General features: G+C 56.2%; 1 pseudogene; it reads left to right on the top strand.

The window, feature by feature from the left end:
* The first annotated feature begins 3,567 nt into the window (after positions 1-3,567).
* Positions 3,568-15,887, top strand: LOC140896768 (cathepsin G-like; annotated as a pseudogene).
* Positions 15,888-17,528: the final 1,641 nt, after the last annotated feature.

Raw genomic sequence — 17,528 nt, 5'->3', positions numbered from 1 at the left:
GCCTGCCCTGTCCTCACTGGGCCTTTCCCGTGTGTTAGTTACCCTGCACTGGCCACTTCCCATTCCAAACCACATGTTCCCAGGACGGGCAAGGCCAGAGGGAGTTTGTTCATGGGAAAGGAAATTAGCAAATGTCCTGAACTGATTTCAGATGAAATGACAGCTCTGAGAGCCTCCTTCTAACCTCCCCTTCCCTGCCCTTCCATGTGGCCTGCTCATTTTGCTCGCTGCCTCTTCACCAGCAATGAATAAAAATGAAGTTGCAAAACAATGAAGTGTTACCTTTCTGGGAATTGAACGAATGCCCCCAGCCTCGGACCCACAGCCAATTGTTGTACCTTGCAGGTGTAACCATGGTCTGGTTTCAGCCCCGTGGGGAATGAATCCCCTAGGTTAGGAATAGTTCATGCTGGGTCTCCTAGAAAGACAAGGAAAATCATGAGTGAAAAAGTGAATCACTGCATTTATTGTTAGTTCTCCTGACTCTGATATCCCACTGCTGACACCTGGACCAGCTCACTGCCAACAGGAGTGCACTTTAGGCCCACTGAAGGAGAAATTAGTACCAGGGTATTCTTCGTTTCCCTTGTACATCATTCCTCTTCCACTCTGTGCACGTATTCTGGGACAGAGGGGTCACAAACAGCAGGCAGGCTAGCCCCCTCCATCAGACATCTCAGCCCAGATGTCAAGATCTGATCCCAGAAAGCCCCTATGACTCTCTCCCCATCTAACTCTAGCCAGGGGCTATTCAGGCAGGGGGCAAACTTCTTTGCCGTTTGCAACAGCTCCCCTGTAACAAAGGTGCATCACAAACCTAGTCCAGGGGCCATCACTGTGATCTATGTTTGTTCAGCACCTGGCATGGTGGGGTCCTGTGCCATGGTTGGGGCACTTAGGTGCTACTGTAATACACCTAATAATTAATGTACAGCACCCAGCACAACAGGGGGCTGGTACTCTGGCCACACCTGAAACTGAACACACCCAGTGTCCCAGCTCAAGCTGCCATCAAATCTGCCGCTGTCACAACACTGGGCAGTGCGGTAAATGCTGACAAGGCGGGGGAAGGTACAGGGGTCGAGCTGGGGCACTTGATGAGTTGGGCCCAGTCACACACCAGGGGTGTGAATCCAGCCAATGAAACATTCTCCCAAAGGACTTGGTCACCTCCCCAGAGCTGGGACTCTCTCCTGGAGAACTGGGGCTCTGCAAAGGATCTAGGAGGGCATACAGTGAACAAGCAGTGCCATGAGCTCCCCATGCACCGCTGGGGCAAAACTGCCCAGAGCCTGGGCTGTAAAAACAGGGGCATAGGAGCAGGAAAACGATTTTGCCTCTCTATGCAGCATTGGTGAGACTGATACTGGGCCCGGGGCAGGGGATAGGCTGCCTCTGGGGGGTGGGGAATGGACATGGGGCCTTTCCCCTATGAGGGGGCAGCTCTGATCCAGCCCCATGGCAGGGGACTGGCTGGTTCAGGGGGTGCAGAATGAGGTGTGGGGCCTTTCCCCTCTAGGGCATCTCTGTGCTGCTGTCACTGTTCCAAGCACCAAGTTCTGCCCTTCCCCAGCTCACCTGTTTCCATGGGCTGTGGGTAACACTGATCGGTGTCGGTGCTGAGTGAGAAAACACACCCCGTCCCCCTGTGTGTGAGATAGAGGTGGGTGGCTGTGATCACCCAGATACCAGTGCCCCACCCCAGACATTGTGTACGTAACACCCAAAGTGTCTCTGACCCCCCCACCACCACATTGTCAGAGACAGACAACTCCCCTGCTTCTGCTGCCTCACTGAGTTTTTCAACCCCCAAGGGGGCTCAGCCCCATCCCCACCCAAGGGGTCCTTGGCCTGTCAGGGGAGGTGCTGTCCCCTTACGGGGATTCACACACAAAGAGCCAGGAGCATCACTGATCCAGTCATTCCTGCATCCCACCTCCCCAGGGACCAGACATGGATGCTCCCAGCCAATCCCCCTGCTGGCCCCGAGTCAGGTCAGTGACCCCTCCTGTAGCTAGCAGCAGGGTCCAGATAGCGGGTGGGTCCATCAATGGTAGGGTGGGGAGATGGGTCTAGAATGGATGTATGGAAATCTAGATGGCTCTAGAATGGATGTACGGGGGTGTGCATTGATCTAGAAGGTATCGAGAGGTAGCTATATGGGTATGGATAGATTTAGAACAGCATCAACTGAAATGAATCTAGCTTGAATTTAAATGGAGTTGGTTGGGAATTCATGCATCTGTATTGATCTTGAATGGATACAGAGCAGATCTGGAATGGTTCTACATGGTAACACACAGATCTGCTGATATCTGGATGGACAGGTCCCACCCCTCATTAATCAGACATGCCAATTCCAACAGGGGAATCCAGAGCCAAATAATGGAATGGCTGAGATTGGATCTACCAATAGGCAGATACTAAAGGATGGAAACAAAGTTAATGCCAGCCAACATGGGTTCATGTAGAGCAGACGATGTTCAATGATCACGTTATCATTTCTGAGCTGGAGTCAGAAAAGGTCTGGCTGAGACTAATATACAGACATTGAACACGGAGCCATTGGAACAATGTTCGACTCTATTCGACATTGGTGAGGCCTCATCTGGAGTACTGTGTCCAGTTTTGGGCCCCACACTACAAGAAGGATGTGGATAAATTGGAGAGAGTCCAGCGAAGGGCAACAAAATGATTAGGGGACTGGAACACATGAGTTATGAGGAGAGGCTGAGGGAGCTGGGATTGTTTAGCCTGCAGAAGAGAAGAATGAGGGGGGATTTGATAGCTGCTTTCAACTACCTGAAAGGGGGTTCCAAAGAGGATGGATCTAGACTGTTCTCAATGGTAGCAGATGATAGAACGAGGAGTAATGGTCTCAAGTTGCAGTGGGGGAGGTTTAGATTGGATATTAGGAAAAACTTTTTCACTAAGAGGGTGGTGAAACACTGGAATGCGTTACCTAGGGAGGTGGTAGAATCTCCTTCCTTAGAGGTTTTTAAGGTCAGGCTTGACAAAGCCCTGGCTGGGATGATTTAACTGGGAATTGGTCCTGCTTTGAGCAGGGGGTTGGACTAGATGACCCTCTGGGGTCCCTTCCAACCCTGATATTCTATGATTCTATGATTCTAACAGTCCTGGACCCATGGTGGAGGCAGGAGTAGCTGGGTGGATTCTGGCTATGGGTGCCCAGGGGGTCAGGTTGGAAGGTCACAATGGTCCCTTCTGGCCTTGAAATCTATGGGTCTGGGTATCTCGGTGCAGAGAAGCCCAGGAGTGTTTCTTCACCCGTAGCAGGGAGGGGGCAGGATTAACCACATCCGCAGCCAGGCCGGGCTGGCACCAGATCAGGGAGGAAGCCCCCCCACCCTGATGTGGGCACAGCTGTGGCTGCAGGCTTCTCCTATCAGCATCTCCACCCCTGGACCATCCGGGGTGGGGGTTTCTGGGCAGCAGGGTACACGTCTCTGTGGTTGCCAGTCGCTGCCCTTCCCTCCCTTTCCCTGGTCCATATAACCCCCGGGGCTGAGGCAAAGGCTCCGTGCCCATCCCTGGATGGCTCTGATGATGCAGCTCTTGATCCTGGTCCTGCTCCCCATGGCCTTTCTCCTGCCCCCTGGGGCTGAGGCTGGTAAGTTGGGGTGGGATCAGAGCCCATGGGGAGTGGGGCCCTCACCCAGCAGGGGGAGCTGTGTGGAGCTGTGAGGGTCTCCCCCTGATCCTGCTGGGGCCAAGGGGCTGTAGCAAACCCTGCAGCCTCTCTTGAGTGCAGCTGGGGCTCTCAGAGCAGCCCAAGGGTTGCGTGACCCAGTGCTCACAGGCTCCTTTGCGACACCACTGCCATTCTGTGCCCCACACTGGGAAGCCAGTCGTGGGGCTAAGGCACAGGGCTGGGACCCAAGAAATCTGGGACCAGTTCCCAACTCTGCCCAGCATTTCTGTGGACAGGAGTTTGCATGGATTGCTGATGGGCACCCAAATCCCTTAGGCAGGTCCAGGGACGAGCTCCCTGGGCCTCAGTTTCCCCATCAGTATAATGTGAAGAATGATTCTGTCTGTGTCTGTTTGAACTGGATGCTCTCTGGGGCTGTGTTGTCGGTCAGTGAAAGGCCTGAAACAATGGGGTCCCTGATCTCGGTTAGCTTCTGCGCAGCACCTGGGACAATGGCATCCTGGATCTCAGTCTAGGTGCAACCCTCATGCAAATAACAGCCATTTGTTAAATACATCTACGCACCTGGGATGGGGAGATTGACCCCAGCCTGGGCCAGGGAAACAATGGGGCTCTTTATATGAATCTGTTCCCCCACCCCCTCAGGTGAGATCATCGGAGGCTGGGAAGCCCAGCCCCACTCCAGGCCATACATGGCCTGTCTGGATATACGTCGCGGAGACAAGAGGTCTCACTGTGGAGGGTTCCTGGTGGTGGAGAACTTCGTGCTGACGGCCGCTCACTGCAATGGAGAGTAAGCGCCTCTGTGCTGGGGATGTCGGGGCCGGTCGGGGTTAGAGGGTGATCGGGGAGCTGGGAGCTCTGGCACCGTCGTAGGTTGCAGGGAAGGAGCAGTTAGTGTGACAGGCTGGGAGAGCAGAGCCCAGGGGTCTGAGCTGCTCAGAGGGCGTCAGCCTGTCTCTAGGGGCCTCTGCAAACCATGGTCCAGCTCCAACACTGGGTAAGTCAATGGAGCCACAGCCATTGGCACTAGCTGGGGTCTGGCCCCATTGACACCAATGGAGCTATGTCCTGTTGACACCAGCTGGGCGCTGGCCCACTGTCCTGATCGGGGCAGGGAGGGTCTCACAACCCAAGGACAGCTCTGCAGGGCTCCGGGGTGGGGGCAACTGGGCATAGACCCCTGTCTGGATCTAGCTGGGCAGGGTCCCCTGGCTGGAGGGGAGCTGAGACCCAGGGGTCAAGGGGAATGAAGGCATCTGAGATCACTGTCTGAGTGTCCCATGCTGCCCTGTCCCCACAAGATCAGTACTTATGTCAGACCAACATGTGCCCAGCCCTCACCTCAGTACACTCCTGCCCCAAGTGCCCATGTCTTGCTCTTGGCTTTTACAGCAAGATCAGTGTGTGCCTGGGAGCCCATGACATTAACCAAGGGGAACCGAGCCAACAGAAACTCTCCGTGCGCCGCCGGATCCCCCATCCGCAATACAACAGAGAGACCCGTAATAATGACCTCATGCTGCTGCCGGTGTACTATTATGTGTAGTATTATGTCCCACCTACTGGCACCGTATTGTACCCACCCCATCCCCCCGCCCCGGTGACCTCACACTGCTGCCGGTACCCGCCCCATCCCATCCCCCCGCCCCGGTGACCTCACACTGCTGCCGGTACCGCCCCATCCCATCCCCCCGCCCCGGTGACCTCACACTGCTGCTGGTACCGCCCCCATCCCATCCCCCCGCCCCGGTGACCTCACACTGCTGCTGGTACCGCCCCCATCCCATCCCCCCGCCCCGGTGACCTCACACTGCTGCCGGTACCGCCCCATCCCATCCCCCCGCCCCGGTGACCTCACACTGCTGCCGGTACCGCCCCATCCCATCCCCCCGCCCCGGTGACCTCACACTGCTGCCGGTACCGCCCCATCCCATCACCCGCCCCGGTGACCTCACACTGCTGCCGGTACCGCCCCATCCCATCCCCCCGCCCCGGTGACCTCACACTGCTGCCGGTACCGCCCCCATCCCATCCCCCTGCCCCGGTGACCTCACACTGCTGCCGGTACCGCCCCATCCCATCCCCCCGCCCCGGTGACCTCACACTGCTGCCGGTACCGCCCCCACCCCATCCCCCCGCCCCGGTGACCTCACACTGCTGCCGGTACCGCCCCATCCCATCCCCCCGCCCCGGTGACCTCACACTGCTGCCGGTACCCGCCCCATCCCATCCCCCCGCCCCGGTGACCTCACACTGCTGCCGGTACCGCCCCATCCCATCCCCCCGCCCCGGTGACCTCACACTGCTGCCGGTACCGCCCCATCCCATCCCCCCGCCCCGGTGACCTCACACTGCTGCCGGTACCGCCCCATCCCATCCCCCTGCCCCCAGTGACCTCACACAGCTGCAGGTACCTCCCCCATCCCATCCCCCTGCCCCGGTGACCTCACACTGCTGCCGGTACCGCCCCCATCCCATTGCCCGCCCCGGTGACCTCACACTGCTGCCGGTACCGCCCCCATCCCATCACCCGCCCCGGTGACCTCACACTGCTGCCGGTACCGCCCCATCCCATCCCCCCACCCCGGTGACCTCACACTGCTGCCGGTACCGCCCCATCCCATCCCCCCACCCCGGTGACCTCACACTGCTGCCGGTACCGCCCCATCCCATCCCCCCACCCCGGTGACCTCACACTGCTGCCGATACTGGCCCCATCCCATCCCCCCGCCCCGGTGACCTCACACTGCTGCCGGTACCGCCCCCATCCCATCCCCCCGCCCCGGTGACCTCACACTGCTGCCGGTACCGCCCCATCCCATCCCCCCGCCCCGGTGACCTCACACTGCTGCCGGTACCGCCCCATCCCATCCCCCCGCCCCGGTGACCTCACACTGCTGCCGGTACCGCCCCATCCCATCCCCCTGCCCCCAGTGACCTCACACAGCTGCAGGTACCTCCCCCATCCCATCCCCCTGCCCCGGTGACCTCACACTGCTGCCGGTACCGCCCCATCCCATCCCCCCGCCCCGGTGACCTCACACTGCTGCCGGTACCGCCCCCATCCCATCACCCGCCCCGGTGACCTCACACTGCTGCCGGTACCGCCCCATCCCATCCCCCCACCCCGGTGACCTCACACTGCTGCCGGTACCGCCCCATCCCATCCCCCCACCCCGGTGACCTCACACTGCTGCCGGTACCGCCCCATCCCATCCCCCCACCCCGGTGACCTCACACTGCTGCCGATACTGGCCCCATCCCATCCCCCCGCCCCGGTGACCTCACACTGCTGCCGGTACCGCCCCATCCCATCCCCCCGCCCCGGTGACCTCACACTGCTGCCGGTACCGCCCCATCCCATCCCCCCGCCCCGGTGACCTCACACTGCTGCCGGTACCGCCCCATCCCATCCCCCCGCCCCGGTGACCTCACACTGCTGCCGGTACCGCCCCATCCCATCCCCCCGCCCCGGTGACCTCACACTGCTGCCGATACCGTCCCCATCCCATCCCCCCGCCCCGGTGACCTCACACTGCTGCCGGTACCGCCCCATCCCATCCCCCCGCCCCGGTGACCTCACACTGCTGCCGGTACCGCCCCATCCCATCCCCCCGCCCCGGTGACCTCACACTGCTGCAGGTACCGCCCCATCCCATCCCCCCGCCCCGGTGACCTCACACTGCTGCCGGTACCGCCCCATCCCATCCCCCCACCCCGGTGACCTCACACTGCTGCCGATACTGGCCCCATCCCATCCCCCCGCCCCGGTGACCTCACACTGCTGCCGGTACCGCCCCATCCCATCCCCCCGCCCCGGTGACCTCACACTGCTGCCGGTACCGCCCCCATCCCATCCCCCCGCCCCGGTGACCTCACACTGCTGCCGGTACCGCCCCATCCCATCCCCCCGCCCCGGTGACCTCACACTGCTGCCGGTACCGCCCCATCCCATCCCCCCGCCCCGGTGACCTCACACTGCTGCCGATACCGTCCCCATCCCATCCCCCCGCCCCGGTGACCTCACACTGCTGCCGATACTGGCCCCATCCCATCCCCCCGCCCCGGTGACCTCACACTGCTGCAGGTACCGCCCCATCCCATCCCCCCGCCCCGGTGACCTCACACTGCTGCCGGTACCGTCCCCATCCCATCCCCCCGCCCCCGGTGACCTCACACTGCTGCCGGTACCCGCCCCATCCCATCCCCCCGCCCACGGTGACCTCACACTGCTGCAGGTACCGCCCCATCCCATCCCCCCACCCCGGTGACCTCACACTGCTGCCGGTACCGCCCCATCCCATCCCCCCGCCCCGGTGACCTCACACTGCTGCAGGTACCGCCCCATCCCATCCCCCCACCCCTGGTGACCTCACACTGCTGCAGGTACCGCCCCATCCCATCCCCCCACCCCTGGTGACCTCACACTGTTGCAGGTACCGTCCCCATCCCATCCCCCCGCCCCCGGTGACCTCACACTGCTGCAGGTACCGTCCCCATCCCATCCCCCTGCCCCGGTGACCTCACACTGCTGCAGGTACCGCCCCCATCCCATCACCCCGCCTCAGTGACCTCACACTGTTGCAGGTACCGCCCCATCCCATCCCCCGCCCCTGGTGACCTCACACTGCTGCCGGTACCGCCCCATCCCATCCCCCCGCCCCGGTGACCTCACACTGCTGCCGGTACCGCCCCATCCCATCCCCCCGCCCCGGTGACCTCACACTGCTGCCAGTACCGCCCCATCCCATCCCCCCGCCCCGGTGACCTCACACTGCTGCCGGTACCCGCCCCATCCCATCCCCCCGCCCCGGTGACCTCACACTGCTGCCAGTACCGCCCCATCCCATCCCCCCGCCCCGGTGACCTCACACTGCTGCCGGTACCCGCCCCATCCCATCCCCCCGCCCCGGTGACCTCACACTGCTGCCGGTACCGTCCCCATCCCATCCCCCCGCCCCCGGTGACCTCACACTGCTGCAAGTTCCACTCCCATCCCATCCCCCTGTCCCCCTGTCTCCTGAGGAGGAGACCATCCAAACTCTACAGCCCCCTCTCCCCATACAAGGTTGACTGACGTTCCAAAAACTCTCCACCCTCCTCACCACTAATATCGAGATTAATCAGACCCCATCTCAGCCTGCATTTTAGGCTAATCCAGCCCAGCTTTTTCACACTTCTCTTCTAAGGGTATGTCTACACTACGAAATTAGGTCGAATTTATAGAAGTCGGTTTTTTAGAAATCGCTTTTATATATTCGAGTGTGTGTGTCCCCACAGAAAATGCTCTAAGTGCATTAAGTGCATTAACTCGGCGGAGCGCTTCCACAGTACCGAGGCAAGCGTCGACTTCCGGAGCGTTGCACTGTGGGTAGCTATCCCACAGTTCCCGCAGTCTCCGCTGCCCATTGGAATTCTGGGTTGATATCCCAATGCCTGATGGGGCTAAAACATTGTCGTGGGTGGTTCTGGGTACATATCGTCAGGCCCCCGTTCCCTCCCTCCCCCCGTGAAAGCAAGAGCAGACAATCATTTCGCGCCTTTTTTCCTGAGTTACCTGTGCAGACGCCATACCACGGCAAGCATGGAGCCCGCTCAGGTAACCGTCACCCTATGTCTCCTGGGTGCTGGCAGACGCGGTACGGCATTGCTACACAGGAGCAGCAACCCCTTGCCTTGTGGCAGCAGACGGTACAGTACGACTGGTAGCCGTCATCGTCATGTCTGAGGTGCTCCTGGTCGCCTCTGTGAGGTCGATCAGGAGCGCCTGGGCAGACATGGGCGCAGGGACTAAATTTGGAGTGACTTGAGCAGGTCATTCTCTTTAGTCCTGCAGTCAGTCCTATTGAACCGTCTTATGGTGAGCGGGCAGGCGATACGGACTGCTAGCAGTCGTACTGTACCATCTTCTGCCGAGCAGCCATGAGATGTGGATGGCATGCAGTCCTTCTGCACCGTCTGCTGCCAGCCAAAGATGTAAAAGATAGATGGAGTGGATCAAAACAAGAAATAGACCAGATTTGCTTCCCCCCCTCCCCTGTCTAGGGGACTCATTCTTCTAGATCACACTGCAGTCACTTACAGAGAAGGTGCAGCGAGGTAAATCTAGCCATGTATCAATCAGAGGCCAGGCTAACCTTCTTGTTCCAATAACGACAATAACTTAGGTGCACCATTTCTTATTGGAACCCTCCGTGAAGTCCTGCCTGAAATACTCCTTGATGTAAAGCCACCCCCTTTGTTGATTTTAGCTCCCTGAAGCCAACCCTGTAAGCGCCCCTCCCAGCATCAGAGCAATGGCAAACAATCGGGCATCTGAGAGTGCTGTCCAGAGCACTCACAATGGAGCACTCTGATGGGGCTAAAACATTGTCGCGGGTGGTTCTGGGTACGTGTCGTCAGGCCCCCGTTCCCTCCCTCCCTCCGTGAAAGCAAGGGCAGACAATCATTTCGCGCCTTTTTTCATGAGTTACCTGTGCAGACACCATACCACGGCAAGCATGGAGCCAGCTCAGGTAACCGTCACCCTATGTCTCCTGGGTGCTGGCAGACGCGGTACGGCTTTGCAGCACAGTAGCAGCAACCCATTGCCTTCTGGCAGCAGACGGTGCAATACGATTGGTAGTCGTCCTCGTCGTGTCCGAGGTGCTCCTGGCCACGTCGGCTGGGAGCGCCTGGGCAGACATGGGTGCAGGGACTAAATTTAGAGTGACTTGACCAGGTCATTCTCTTTAGTCCTGCAGTCCTATTGAACCGTCTTATGGTGAGCGGGCAGGCGATACGGACTGCTAGCAGTCGTACTGTACCATCTTCTGCCAGGCAGGCAAGAGATGAAGATGGCTAGCAGTCGTACTGTACCATCTTCTGCCAAGCAGCCATGAGATGTGGATGGCATGCAGTCCTTCTGCACCGTCTGCTGCCAGCCAAAGATGTAAAAGATAGATGGAGTGGGTCAGAACAAGAAATAGACCAGATTTGTTTTGTACTCATTTTCCTCCTCCCCTGTCTAGATCACACTGCAGTCACTCACAGAGAAGGTGCAGCGAGGTAAATCTAGCCATGTATCAATCAGAGGCCAGGCTAACCTCCTTGTTCCAATAACAACGATAACTTAGGTGCACCATTTCTTATTGGAACCCTCCGTGCAGTCCTGCCTGAAATACTCCTTGATGTACAGGCACACCCTTTGTTGATTTTAGCTCCCTGAAGCCAACCCTGTAAGCCGTGTCGTCAGTCGCCCCTCCCTCCGTCAGAGCAACGGCAGACAATCGTTCCGCGCCTTTTTTCTGTGCGGACGCCATACCAAGGCAAGCATGGAGGCCGCTGAGCTCATTTTGGCAATTAGGAGCACATCAACCACCACACGCATTATCCAGCAGTATATGCAGCACCAGAACATGGCAACGCGATACCGGGCGAGGAGGCGACGTCAGCGCGGTCCCGTGAGTGATCAGGACATGGACACAGATTTCTCTGAAAGCATGGGCCCTGACAATGCATGCATCATGGTGCTAATGGGGCAGGTTCATGCTGTGGAACGCCGATTCTGGGCTCGGGAAACAAGCACAGACTGGTGGGACCGCATAGTGTTGCAGGTCTGGGACGATTCCCAGTGGCTGCGAAACTTTCGCATGCGTAAGGGCACTTTCATGGAACTTTGTGACTTGCTTTCCCCTGCCCTGAAGCGCATGAATACCAGGATGAGAGCAGCCCTCACAGTTGAGAAGCGAGTGGCGATAGCCCTGTGGAAGCTTGCAGTGCCAGACAGCTACCGGTCAGTTGGGAATCAATTTGGAGTGGGCAAATCTACTGTGGGGGCTGCTGTGATGCAAGTAGCTCACGCAATCAAAGATCTGCTGATATCAAGGGTAGTGACCCTGGGAAATGTGCAGGTCATAGTGGATGGCTTTGCTGCAATGGGATTCCCTAACTGTGGTGGGGCTATAGACGGAACCCATATCCCTATCTTGGCACCGGAGCACCAAGCCGCCGAGTACATAAACCGCAAGGGGTACTTTTCGATAGTGCTGCAAGCTCTGGTGGATCACAAGGGACGTTTCACCAACATCAACGTGGGATGGCCGGGAAAGGTGCATGATGCTCGCATCTTCAGGAACTCTGGTCTGTTTCAAAAGCTGCAGGAAGGGACTTTATTCCCAGACCAGAAAATAACTGTTGGGGATGTTGAAATGCCTATATGTATCCTTGGGGACCCAGCCTACCCCTTAATGCCATGGCTCATGAAGCCGTACACAGGCAGCCTGGACAGTAGTCAGGAGCTGTTCAACTACAGGCTGAGCAAGTGCAGAATGGTGGTAGAATGTGCATTTGGACGTTTAAAGGCGCGCTGGCGCAGTTTACTGACTCGCTTAGACCTCAGCGAAACCAATATTCCCACTGTTATTGCTGCTTGCTGTGTGCTCCACAATATCTGTGAGAGTAAGGGGGAGACGTTTATGGCGGGGTGGGAGGCTGAGGCAAATCGCCTAGCTGCTGGTTACGCGCAGCCAGACACCAGGGCGGTTAGAAGAGCACAGGAGGGTGTGGTACGCATCAGAGAAGCTTTGAAAACCAGTTTCATGACTGGCCAGGCTACGGTGTGAAAGTTCTGTTTGTTTCTCCTTGATGAAACCCCCCGCCCCTTGGTTCACTCTACTTCCCTGTAAGCTAACCACCCTCCCCTCCTCCCTTTAATCACCGCTTGCAGAGGCAATAAAGTCATTGCTGCTTCACAGTCATGCATTCGTTATTCATTCATCACACAAATAGGGAGATGACTACCAAGGTATCCCAGGAGGGGTGGTGGAGGAGGGAAGGAAAATGCCACACAGCACTTTAAGCACAGCACTTTAAAAGTTTACAACTTTAAAATTTATTGAATGACAGCCTTCTTTTTTTTGGGCAATCCTCTGTGGTGGAGTGGCTGGTTGGCCGGAGGCCCCCCCATCGCGTTCTTGGGCGTCTGGGTGTGGAGGCTATGGAACTTGGGGAGGAGGGCGGTTGGTTACAGAGGGGCAGCAGTGGCAGTCTGTGCTCCAGCTGCCTTTGCTGCAGCTCAACCATACACTGGAGCATTCTGGTTTGGTCCTGCAGCAGCCTCAGCATTGAATCTTGCCTCCTCTCATCACGCTGCCGCCACATTTGAGCTTCAGCCCTGTCTTCAGCCCGCCACTTACTCTCTTCAGCCCGCCACTTACTCTCTTCAGCCCTCCACCTCTCCTCCCGGTCATTTTGTGCTTTCCTGCACTCTGACATTATTTGCCTCCACGCATTCGTCTGTGTTCTGTCAGTGTGGGAGGACAGCATGAGCTCGGAGAACATTTCATCGCGAGTGCGTTTTTTTTTCTTTCTAAGCTTCACTAGCCTCTGGGAAGGAGAAGATCCTGTGATCATTGAAACACATGCAGCTGGTGGAGAAAAAAAAAGGGACAGCGGTATTTAAAAAGACACATTTTATAAAACAGTCGCTACACTCTTTCAGGGTAAACCTTGCTGTTAACATTACATACATAGCACGTGTGCTTTCGTTACAAGGTCGCATTTTGCCTCCTCCCACCGCGTGACTACCCCCTCAACCTTCCCCCCTCCCTGTGGCTAACAGCGGGGAACATTTCTGTTCAGCCACAGGCAAACAGCCCAGCAGGAACGGGCACCTCTGAGTGTCCCTGAAGAAAAGCACTCTATTTCAACCAGGTGACCATGAATTATATCTCACTCTCCTGAGGATAACACAGAGAGATAAAGAACGGATTTTGGTTGAATGCCAGCAAACATACACTGCAATGCTTTGTTCTACAGTGATTCCCGAGTACGTGTTACTGGCCTGGAGTGGTAAAGTGTCCTACCATGAAGGACGAAATAAGGCTGCCCTCCCCAGAAACCTTTTGCAAAGGCTTTAGGACTACATCTAGGAGAACCGCAAATGCCAGGGCAAAGTAATCCTTTCACATGCTTGCTTTTAAACCATGTATAGCATTTTAAAAGGTACACTCACCAGAGGTCCCTTCTCCACCTGCTGGGTCCAGGAGGCAGCCTTGGGTGGGTTCGGGGGGTACTGGCTCCAGGTCTAGGGTGAGAAACAGTTCCTGGCTGTCGGGAAAACCGGTTTCTCCGCTTGCTTGCTGTGAGCTATCTACAACCTCCTCCTCATCATCATCTTCTTCGTCCCCAAAACCTGCTTCCGTATTGCCTCCATCTCCATTGAAGGAGTCAAACAACACGGCTGGGGTAGTGGTGGCTGAACCCCCTAAAATGGCATGCAGCTCATCATAGAAGCGGCATGTTTGGGGCTCTGACCCAGAGCGGCTGTTTGCCTCTCTGGTTTTCTGGTAGGCTTGCCTCAGCTCCTTCAGTTTCACGCGGCACTGCTTCGGGTCCCTGTTATGGCCTCTGTCCTTCATGCCCTGGGAGATTTTCACAAAGGTTTTGGCATTTCGAAAACTGGAACGGAGTTCTGATAGCACGGATTCCTCTCCCCAAACAGCGATCAGATCCCGTACCTCCCGTTCGGTCCATGCTGGAGCTCTTTTGCGATTCTGGGACTCCATCATGGTCACCTGTGCTGATGAGCTCTGCATGGTCACCTGCAGCTTGCCACGCTGGCCAAACAGGAAATGAGATTCAAAAGTTTGCGGTTCTTTTCCTGTCTACCTGGCCAGTGCATCTGAGTTGAGAGTGCTGTCCAGAGCGGTCAGAATGGAGCACTCTGGGATAGCTCCCGGAGGCCAATACCATCGAATTGTGTCCACAGTACCCCAAATTCGAGCCGGGAACGTCGATTTAAGCGCTAATCCACTTGTCAGGGGTGGAGTAAGGAAATCGATTTTAAGAGCCCTTTAAGTCGAAATAAAGGGCTTCACTGTGTGGACGGGTGCAGGTTTAAATCGATTTAACGCTGCTAAATTCGACCTAAAATCCTAGTGTAGACCAGGACTCAGACTGGCTCTTCTGTCGGGGCAGGTCGGACGTTAGCGAGTGATGGGGGAGCTGGGAGATCTAGCGCCATCGTAGGTTACAGGGAAAGAGCAACTAGTACCACATGCTGGGAGAGCAGAGCCTAGGGGTCTCTGCAAACCATGGTCCAGATCCAGCGCTGGGAAAATCTATGGAGTTAGGCCATTGACAGCAACTGGGGGTCTGGCCCATTGGCCAGATCAGGGCAGGGAGGGGCTCAGAATCTCAGGACAGCTCGGCAAGGATCTGGGCTTGGGGGAGCTAGGAATAGACTCCTGTCTGGATCTAACTGGGGAGAGATTACTGGGGTGCAGGAGAGCTGAGACCCAGGGGCTGGGAGGACAATGGGGAGTGAAGCAGCTCAGGAGAACAGCACAAGGGGCTGGTGCAGACACAGGCTGGGACCCTGAAGCCACTGGGCAGGTGTTTTCTGCTGTAGCCAGCACTGCCTAGAGGGGAAAGGCAGCTCATGCCTTTTCCTGCCCTCCTCAGCCAGCCAGTCCCCAGCCCTGGTGCCAGATCAGAGTTGGCAAGGTTTACAGTGCTATATACAGTGCAGGTCAGAAGCTGAATCCGAGATCTCTGCATGAGAACCCCAGACTGCCCTGTCCCCTCCATGTCACTGTACATGAGTCAGACCCACATGTGCCCATCCCCCACCACACGTATGCTCCTGCCCCTAATGCCCCAGGTATTGCTCTTGGCTTTTACAGCGAGATCACTGTCAAGCTGGGAGCCCATAACATTAGCAAACAGGAACAGAGCCAACAAGAGATCCCATGCGTCGCCAGATTCCCCACCCGCAATACAACAGTGAGAACATTAACAATGACATCATGCTGCTGCAGGTAGCACCCCCATTCCATCACCTCACAGCCGGGACCCTCACACAGGTGCAGATACCAACCCATCCCATTATCTCACCTCCAGTGCCCTCACACTGGTGCAGGTACCACCCCTCTCTCACATCACCCCGCCCTGAGTGACCTTCCACTGCTGCAAGTACCATCCCCATTCCATCACCCCACCCCCAGCGACCTCACACTCAAGCATTGGACACATCTCCATTTTCCTCTGTTAGGACGTGTTGGCCCCTCCCATCTCCAAGCCCAGTGCTGATCTGGTTCCCTGTTTTCCTTCACATCCATGGCAGCTGGGTGCGGCTCATCGCTCTGCCAAAGACCAAGTCCAGGGTGAGACCAGGATCCATGTGAAGCGTGGCTGGATGCGGTCAGACTGGCTGGAACTAAAGAACTGATACTCTCCGTGAGGTGGACCTGGAGGTCATGAAGGACGACATGTGTCAGTTGAACCATAGGTACAATCTCTCATCAATGTTGTGTGTGGTGAAGCCCAGCCTGGGGAAATTACCTTATCGGGTAAGTATCCTGCTGACCTAGAGGCTCCTTGGTTCCAGGAGGCAGCTGCTGGGAGGGAAGTGGGAGGTGGTTTCCAGGGCTAAATATCTAATTGCACAGTGATCCTCTACCAACCTAGCCCAGCTCAGGAGACGGGGTGTTGATGGAGACAGCAGATTGGCCCAAAGAGTGAGGCGATCATGAGACCAGCACATCACAGCTCCCACTAGCTTGGCCAAGATACATTATTATACATGGCTATTGACGTTCCTTCATCTCAAAACCCTGGCCAACACAACACAACACAACTCTACCCCAAACTCAACCCTACCAACACAACCCTACCCCAAATGCAAACCCCACCCTACACAAACCTACCAACTCTACACTAAACTCACCCCCAACAACCCTATGCAACTCTATCAAACTTAACCCCTGTCCTGTAAAACTCTCCCCAACCCCAACTCTCCCTAAACTTTACCAACTCTCCCAAATCTCTACTAAATTAACTCCTGTCCTATCCAGCTCTACCCAACATACCCCCTGTCCTACTAAACTCTATCCAAACTCATCCGTACCAACATCCACTCAATTGAAATGCTATCCAACTGAAACACAACTCTACCAAACTCTGTCTAACCCTACCAAGTGCTTCACAAACAAAAAAAGGAAACACTTCCAAACAGAAAACATTTTAGTGAAGTTGCCAAAGTTGAAAAAAGTCTATTATTTACAGAAAACATATTTCTTTCCAAATATTTGAACTGTCTCTACTCTCATGCAATCACATCTGTAGATAAAAAGACATGCTAGAGAAATGCAAACATAATTAGGGTTTTTCCTAATCCCAGGTGATTCTAGTGGCTATTTGGTATGTGAGGGAGTGGCCCAGGGAATCGCTTCATATGTTGATGGGAATTTCTACCACCCAAGCGTGTTCACAAGACTCTCCACCTTCATCCCCTGTATCCAGAACATTCTGCAGAAACAGCACTAAAGTAGACATCCATTTTCCTGGCTCTTTGCCTGGCTAGACCAGCCATGGGCTAACTAGGCTTTGAGTGTGAAATGCAGATTATCTTCATTACTCTTAGAAAAATGCTATGAATTGATTGGTATCAAAATGGATTGGGGGTGGGGGAAGCAGTCCATAGATGTTGAGATAAAACCCTTTGTGTCTCTCAGAGTTTTTTGACTCTCCTGTGGGATTCTAGAGCAGGGATCAGATTCTCTCTATTAAACCCTTTTGGATGGTGCAAAAAAAAAAAGAAAAACAACTATAGAAAGGCTGGTATTGGAGCCAGCACCCCCTAGAGGGAAAAGTCCCTATGTCCCATTTCCCTCTCCCCCATTAGCCATCAAATCCCCACTTCCTGAGGTCCGAATAGAGCTGCTACCCTCTACAGGGGATAGGTCCCGTATCTGAACTTTTCAGTTCCTACTTCTCCTGGTGTGGACCATCATTCTGCCCTGTGCATGAACCCTTCACTCTGTTCACACTGGTTCCTTGACACAGCTGAGTAAGCCCTCATTAACCTCTT

Source organism: Lepidochelys kempii, chromosome 13 (genome assembly GCF_965140265.1).
Source record: "Lepidochelys kempii isolate rLepKem1 chromosome 13, rLepKem1.hap2, whole genome shotgun sequence".
Lineage (NCBI taxonomy): Eukaryota > Metazoa > Chordata > Testudines > Cheloniidae > Lepidochelys > Lepidochelys kempii.
Note: the sequence above shows the minus strand (reverse complement) of the source record. Positions and strands in the feature narration are given on the sequence as shown.